The following is an 8,325-nucleotide window of genomic DNA, read 5'->3' on the forward strand; positions in this document are numbered from 1 at the left end:
CCAGCGACATCTATAAATACAGGCTGATAATAAACTAGAGCGATAATTTGAAAAAAATAGTACACTTGCACATACACATACACATATGAGTATGCCGTGGATAATACAAAGGTCAGTTTTGCGATAATTGTTGCAAGCTTCGTATTTCTTTTGTCAGAGGTGCACTTATTGGTAAATTTTTTAATTTGTGAATGTAATTTCGGTTGTAATTCCTCACGGGCCTTCTAAAGACATACACTAAGCACTGATTTATAAAATTTAAAGGTAATAATCTATTAAATAAATGAAATGAAAAAATGAATGCGTCATTCTTGATGTTTCGTGGAAAACTGGGGGCTTGAGATAAAAATTAATTTCTAGCTTTACGCGCCCAATATCTGAAGGGTTTAGAAGCAAAAGGCTCAAAGTGAACTTTTTTTTAACTTTTAGTTATACTCATATTTGTATAGTTTTGTTTATGGACACAGAGTTTGTTTATGGCCGGGCCATAACCCTACTACCCAGAAATTACAATAAGTACTCAACTTTAAACTTTAATGTCTCGAAACAATGTGTCTGTTGAAATCTTAAAAGGGCTCTCTTGAAAAGTTGTATGTTTCGGAAGTAATTAATTGGCGTTGGAGTCCAGCCTTGCTCGCAGCATTAGTTTTGAATCGGTAATTTCCATATTCGCAGACCAAAAAGCACGGAAGGTTTTCCTTGGTTGATTCAAGCTCTTAAAATGTACATATTTAGAAAAAGTTAATGTAAGAAAATCAAACAATGAAATCTAACATTTCATTTATGTAAGTGCTCCAGGATATCTTATTTTATATGAAATAAAACTGACAATGTAAATTGAAAAATTTATGTATGTTATTTTTTTACTGTATTGAGTTTATTTTTTAGGGGGCCCGTAAACGCGAAGTGTCCCAGGGGCCCGTCTCGGCTCTCTGCGGCCCTGTTGTTCAGTAATTCGCTCTTTGCAACGCATTTGTATTATGGAGATCACGACTCATCCAGTGAAGCTTCGTAAATTAAAGAGATATATAGAATTGTGTAACTTTATCCCTTCATGTAATTTTCAGTTGTGATAGAACAGAAGTGTTGTAAATAAGACAAATCTGAATATTACTGTTCAAAGTATATTAAACAAAGTAATAGTGAACTTGACAGTTCTCCCTACTCTGTATGAATTGTTGTTTCAAATGAAAAAAATATTTAACCCATTGAATTCTGAAAAATTTAATTTTTTTTGTAAACACACACAATTTTCAATTTGAATAGTTTTGTTGAAAAAAAAAAAACAACAACAACGCGCATCCGTAATAAGTGATATCCTGGAATAAATCAGTGTGGGAGGACATTCATAAGTTGTGCTGTTTACGGAGTTACTCAGAATATCAGTTGTTCAATTCTTTAAGGCATCTAGTTCGGATGAAAAGCTACTCTAAGGGGCTCAAGAAGGAAGTTTTCGCATATTTCCGACCGAGCTGGTTATATTTTTTTGCGAAACCTGTTTGCCAAAGCGAGGAAATATTTAGTTTGAAATCTACAATTTTCTGAAAACTTACTCGCATTTACGAACTTGCTAGCACTACTACTACTACATACTACTTTAGGTCCTTTTCTATTAAAATTTCTGCTGAGAAAGATATAATTTTTCCCCCTTTTCCATGCTAAGTAAAAGCAACACGACACGTACTGATATTTGATTTCGAGTGTTTCGTGTGACCAAACCTGCAGTAGTTGAATCATGTGTAGGAGCCAAAATATATGCTTAGGCCACAAAAGGTTAATGTGCTTGTTTGCAATTTTTAGAAGTAACAATTCATGCAAAACTAAAATTTTTCAGTTGTCCATTCTACCTTATTTTATTCAGTTTTACGGTCTTACAAGTTTTGCTGCGGAGGCCGAATTGTGGTATATTCATTGGAAGGACAACAACTTAAAGCTGAAGATCTTCATAAGTTAAACCTGTGTGATTTCGTTCAAGAAACGGAAATGTTTTATAGACGACGAAGCTTGTTTTGCATATTGCTGTCGCATACGCGTAGATACCTGGTTGATATACATTTTGTCGATAACAGTGTAAGGCAAGATCAAGTCCGGTTGCCGGTGACATATGCATCTATGTATCTTAAGGCTTGCGTAACAAGAGCGAAAGGACCCAAAACCCGAAGTCATGGCCAGATGAAGCAATTTAACTCAGGTGTGCCATTTGAAAGGATCGCTATGGATGTCGCAGGTCTATTTCCTACTAGCAACTGCGGAAACAAATATGTACTGGTGGTTAAGGATTATTTCAGCAAATGGCCAGAGGTATACCCAATCCCAAATCAAGAAGCGGAAACAGTAGCAGAAGTGTTTATAAACAATTGGGTTGCAAGGTATGGTGTACCAATGGAGTTACATTCTGACCAAGGCAGGAATTTCGAATCAGCTGTGTTCTAGGAAATGTGTAAATCATTGGGCATTCGAAAAACACGGACTGCATTGCATCTTCAGTCCGATGGTATTGTGGAACGATTCAATAGAACATTTTTGCATACAAACCGCATACAAACCATTGGTAAACCACGAACCAAAATGAAATGGTTCAGCTGGGAAGCCTGGCGGCGTTTAGATCAGGAAATTTGTCTGATCGGGACGAACAGACTTAGTTGGACGGCAGTGTGACGAATATTAGCAACACTAAGCGATACTATCATCTCTAAGCCGATACTAAGAAGTCACTTGTATCTACATAAACAAATCAATCATTATGTCTACACATCTATACATACAGCAGCGGAGAGATACTCACAAAAGTATGCAATCATCATCAAAGTAGTTCTCACACATACACATGCATATTTCTGAGATACTCACAAAAGTATGCAATCTTCAGTGAACTAGTAAATTCTAGAAGGGGAAACGGCTAGAAATATGCGAACGAGGAAACCAAAGAGTATAAAAGTAGCACCAGCTGAGGAATAAGCAATCAGTTTGATTTAATCACGCTATTGGTTGTGAAATACGTTCAAGTAGTCTAATAAAGACCATTTTTGCATTATTGAATATTGGAGTTATTTATTCAATAGTTCAGTGATACGAACGTTAGCAGAATATTTGGTATAAGCGGAATTTTCCTGAATTCGTTACAAAATTTAAGATCAGCACTCGATTCTGAACTAAAATTTATATGGTCATCATTTAAGGCGCTTGAGTTCGAACTACCTTCTATCGGTAAAACAATTGAAAGGATAAACTCTCACATTGACCGGCCGAATGCTCGAATCCAAAAATTTAAGTATAACCACAAGATGACTCACTCAAATTGAAATTTATACGCGGTTCTCTACTCGGTCATCTTTTTTTTTACCAATGCAAAACAAGAGAGGGAGCTTTTTTGTCAATAATCACATGCCATATGGCCTAAAATCCTCTTGCTTTTATATAATTCGTATTACAATAATTATATAATAAAAACAAGTAAGGAAGGCTAAGTTCAGGTGTAACCGAACATTACATACTCAGTTGAGAGCTATGGAGACAAAATAAGGGAACATCACCATGTAGGAAAATGAACCTAGGGAAACCCTGGAATGTGTTTGTATGACATGTGTATCAAATGGAAGTATTAAAGAGTATTTTAACAGTGAGTGGGTAATAGTTCTATAGGTGAACGCCATTTAAGGATATAGTCATAAAAGTGGACCAGGGCTGACCCTAGAATTTGTTTGTACGATATGGGTATCAAATGAAAGGTTTTGATGAGTATTTCAAAAGGGAGTGGGCCTTAGTTCTATTGACGCCTTTTCGAGATATCGCCATAAAGGTGGACCAGGGGTGACCCTAGAATTTGTTTGTACGATATGGGTATCAAATGAAAGGTGTTAATGAGTATTTTAAAAGGGAGTGTGCCTTAGTTCTATAGGTGGACGCCTTTTCGAGATATCGCCATAAAGGTTGACCAGGGGTGACCCTAGAATTTGTTTGTACGATATGGGTATCAAATTAAAGGTATTAATGAGAGTTTTAAAAGGGAGTGGTTGTAGTTGTATACGTGAAGGCGTTTTCGAGATATCGACCAAAATGTGGACCAGGGTGACCCAGAACATCATCTGTCAGGTACCGCTAATTTATTTATATATGTAATACCACTAACGGTATTCCTGCCAAGATTCAAAGCCCTTGATTTAGCCCTGTAGAACTTTTTCATTTACTTCTACTTAATATGGTAGGTGTCACACCCGTTTTACAAAGTTTTTTTCTAAAGTTATATTTTGCGTCAATAAACCAATCCAATTACCATGTTTCATCCCTTTTTTCGTATTTGGTATAGAATTATGGCATTTTTTTAATTTTTCGTAACTTTCAATATCGAAAAAGTGGGCGTGGTCATAGTGGGATTTCGTCCATTTTTTACACCAATACAAAGGGAGTTCAGATAAGTACGAGAACTGAGTTTAGTAAAGATATATCAATTTTTGCTCAAGTTATCGTATTAATGGCCGAGCGGAAGGACAGACGGACGACTGTGCACAAAAACTGGGCGTGGCTTCAACCGATTTCGCCCTTTTTACCAGAAAACAGTTATAATCCTAGAATCTAAGCCCCTACTAAATTTCACAGGGATTGGTAAATTTTTGTTCGACTTATGGCATTAAAAGTATTCTAGACAAATTAAATGAAAAAGGGCGGAGCCACGCCCATTTTGAAATTTTCTTTTATTTTTTTATTTTATTGCACAATATCATTACTGGAGTCGAATGTTGACATAATTTACTTATATACTGTAAAGATATTGAATTTTTTGTTAAAATTTGACTTTAAAAAAAAATTTTTTTAAAGTGGGCGTGGTTGTTCTCCGATTTTGCTAATTTTTATTAAGCATGCATATAGTAATAGGAGTAACGTTCCTGCCAAATTTAATCATGATATCTTCAACCACTGCCAAATTACAGCTTACAAAACTTTTAAATTACCTTCTTTTAAAAGTGGGCGGTGCCACGCCCATTGTCCAAAATTTTACTAATTTTATATTCTACGTCACAAGGTCAGCCCACCTACCAAGTTTCATCGCTTATCCGTTTGGCAATGAATTATCGAATTTTTTCTGGTTTTCGAAATTTTCGATATCGAAAAGGTGGGCGTGATTATAATCCGACATCGTCCATTTTAAATAGCGATTTGAGATGAGTGCCCAGGAACCTACATACCAAATTTTATCAAGATACCTCAAAAATTTACTGAAGTTATCGTATTAACGGACAGACGGACCGACGGACGGACATGGCTCAATCAAATTTTTTTTCGATACTGATGATTTTGATATATGGAAGTCTATATCTATCTCGATTCTTTTATACCTGTACAACCAACCGTTATGCAATCAAAGTTAATATACTCTCTGAGCTCTACTCAACTGAGTATAATAAATAAATGTAAGGCGCGATAAGCTCCGAAGAGATCTAGTTCCGAGCCTCTCTTGACATTTGCGTCGTGCTCATCTTGATTTTCCCTTCAAATTGGGCGGCCGACTCCGAACGGCATCTGCAAGGCAGATGAGTTTTCACTGAGAGCTTTTCATGGCAGAAATACACTTGGAGCGCTTGCCAAACACTGCCGAGAGGCGACCCCGCTTAGAAAAATTTTCTTCTAATTGAAAAACCTTATTTCTAAAATTTTGATGTTGCTTTGCCCGGGGTGCGAACCCAGGGCATACGGTGTGGCAGGCGGAGCACGCTACCATCACCCCACGGTGGCCGCCATTATATAATGGGTTTTTAAATTTCGTCAAATTATTGCACGTTTTAATATCTACAGGTAGCTCATTATACATTTTCAAGCATTTATAATACAGATTTAGCTTTGCATTTTCTGTCTGGCAACGTGGTAATGCGTCAGTAGTATCTTTCAGACCAAATGATGATATATGTATGTGCCCACATGTGGTAATGCGTCTACTCTCATTAGAGCCAACAACAGCATGATTATTTTGTCTTTTGTTTTTCACTTTAGACCAAACATTATTGTTATTTAACAAACTGTTATTAGCTTCTTGCTGTGAAACAGGAGAAAGACTGAGAGCGGCGCTCCTACAGTGACCTCTGTATCGGTGTTAATTGGTACCGCAGATACCATGGTATCACCAGTAGTAACATCATCATCAGCGGTCCCATCTATTGTGATAGTCACTGCTGGCTGCTCATTAAGAAGAAAAGGCGAGACACCATTGTAAACGAAATCTTCGCTCACAGCAGAGATTATAGTTGAATCTCGAGTAGCGGGAGTAGCAACAACAACCGAAGAAATAATTGTAGATATAGACATTGGCAAAAGGAAAATGCAACTGTGTTAATAAGAGTGCAATGCCGCAGTTCTCTTGAATCTATGGCGGAACTATACAAGATGGCAGCCCAGGACAGCTTATTTGTACATTTTATACTCAGCTGAGAAGAGCTCACAGAGTATATTAATTCTGTTCGCATATCGGTACCCCGAAACGGCATAAACTAATCGAGATAGATATAGACTTCTATATATCAAAATGATCTGGGCGAAAAAAGAAATTCATTTAGCCATATCCGGCCGTCCGTTTCTCCGTGAACACGATAACTTGAGTAAATTTTGAGGTATCTTAATGAAATTTGGTATGCAAGATCCTGGGCGCCCATCTCCGATAGCTATTTAAAATGAACGAACTCAGATTATAACCCCGCCCACTTTTACGATATCGAATATTTCGAAAAACCGAAAAAGTGCGATAATTCATTACCAAAGACGAATAAAGGATAAAGCGCTGAAACTTAGCAGGTGGGTTGACCTTATGACGCAGAATAGAAAATTGGAAAAATTTTTGACAATGGGCGTGACACCGCTCACTTTTAAAAGAAGGTAATTTAAAATTTTGTAAACTTTAATTTGGCAGTAGTTGAAGCTATCATGATGAAATTTGTCAGGAACGTTACTCCTATTACTATATGTGTTCTAAATAAAAACAAGTAAGGAAGGTTAAGTTCGGGTGTACCCGAACATTACATACTCAGTTGAGAGCTATGGTGACAACATAAGGGAAAATAACCATGTAGGAAAATGAACGGAGGGAAACCCTGGAATGTGTTTGTATGAAATGTGTATCAAATGAAACGCATTAAAGAGTATTTTATGAGGGAGTGGACCATAGTTCTATAGGTGGACGCCATTTAGGGATATCGCCATAAAGGTGGATCAGGGTTGACTCTAGAATTTGTTTGTACGATATGGGTATAAAATGAAAGGTGTTAATGAGTATTTTAAAAGGGAGTAATCCTTAATTCTATAGGTGGACGCCGTTTCGAGATATCTCCATAAAGGTGGACCAGGGGTGCCCTAGAATTTGTTCTACAATATGGGTATCAAACGAAAGGTGTTAATGAGTATTTTAAAAGGGAGTGGGCCTTAGTTCTATAGGTGGACGCCGTCTCGAAATATCGCCATAAAGGTGGACCAGGGGTGACTCTAGAATGTGTTTGTACGATATGGGTATCAAATTTAAGGTATTAATGAGGGGTTTAAAAGTGAGTGGTGGTAGTTGTATAGGTGGTCGCCTTTTCGAGATATCGCCATTAAGGTGGACCACGGGTGACTCTAGAATACGTTTGTATAATATGGGTATCAAACGAAAGGTGTTAATGAGTATTTTAAAAATGAGTGGGCTTTAGTTCTATAGGTGGACGCCTTTTCGAGGTGTCGCAATAAAGGTGGACCAGGGGTGACTCTAGACTTTGTTTGTACGATATGGGTATCAAATGAAAGGGGTTAATGAGTATTTTTAAAAGGGAGTGGGCCCTCGTTTTATCGGTGGTCACCTTTTCGGGATATCGCCATAAAGGTGGACCAGGGGTGACTCTAGAATATGTTTGTACGATATGGGTATCAAATGAAAGGTGTTAATGAGTATTTTAAAAGGGCGTGGGGCTTAGTTCAATAGGTGGACGCCTTTTCAAGATATCGCCATAAAGGTGGACCAGGGGTGACTCTAGAATGTGTTTGTACGATATTGGTTTCAAATTAAAGGTATTAATGAGATCTTTAAAAGGGAGTGGTGGTAGTTGTATATGTGAAGGCGTTTTCCAGATATCGACCAAAATGTGGACCAGGGTGACCCAGAACATCATCTGTTGGATACCGCTAATTTATTTATATATGTAATACCTGCCAAGATTTCAAGGGTTCTTTATTTCGCCCTGCAGAACTTTTTCATTTTCTTCTACTTAATATGGTAGGTGTCACAACCATTTTACAAAGTTTTTTCTAAAGTTATATTTCGCGTCAATAAACCAATCCAATTACCATGTTTCATCCCTCTTTTCGTAGTTG

The sequence above is a fragment of the Eurosta solidaginis genome, chromosome X (assembly GCF_040869045.1).
Source record: "Eurosta solidaginis isolate ZX-2024a chromosome X, ASM4086904v1, whole genome shotgun sequence".
Lineage (NCBI taxonomy): Eukaryota > Metazoa > Arthropoda > Insecta > Diptera > Tephritidae > Eurosta > Eurosta solidaginis.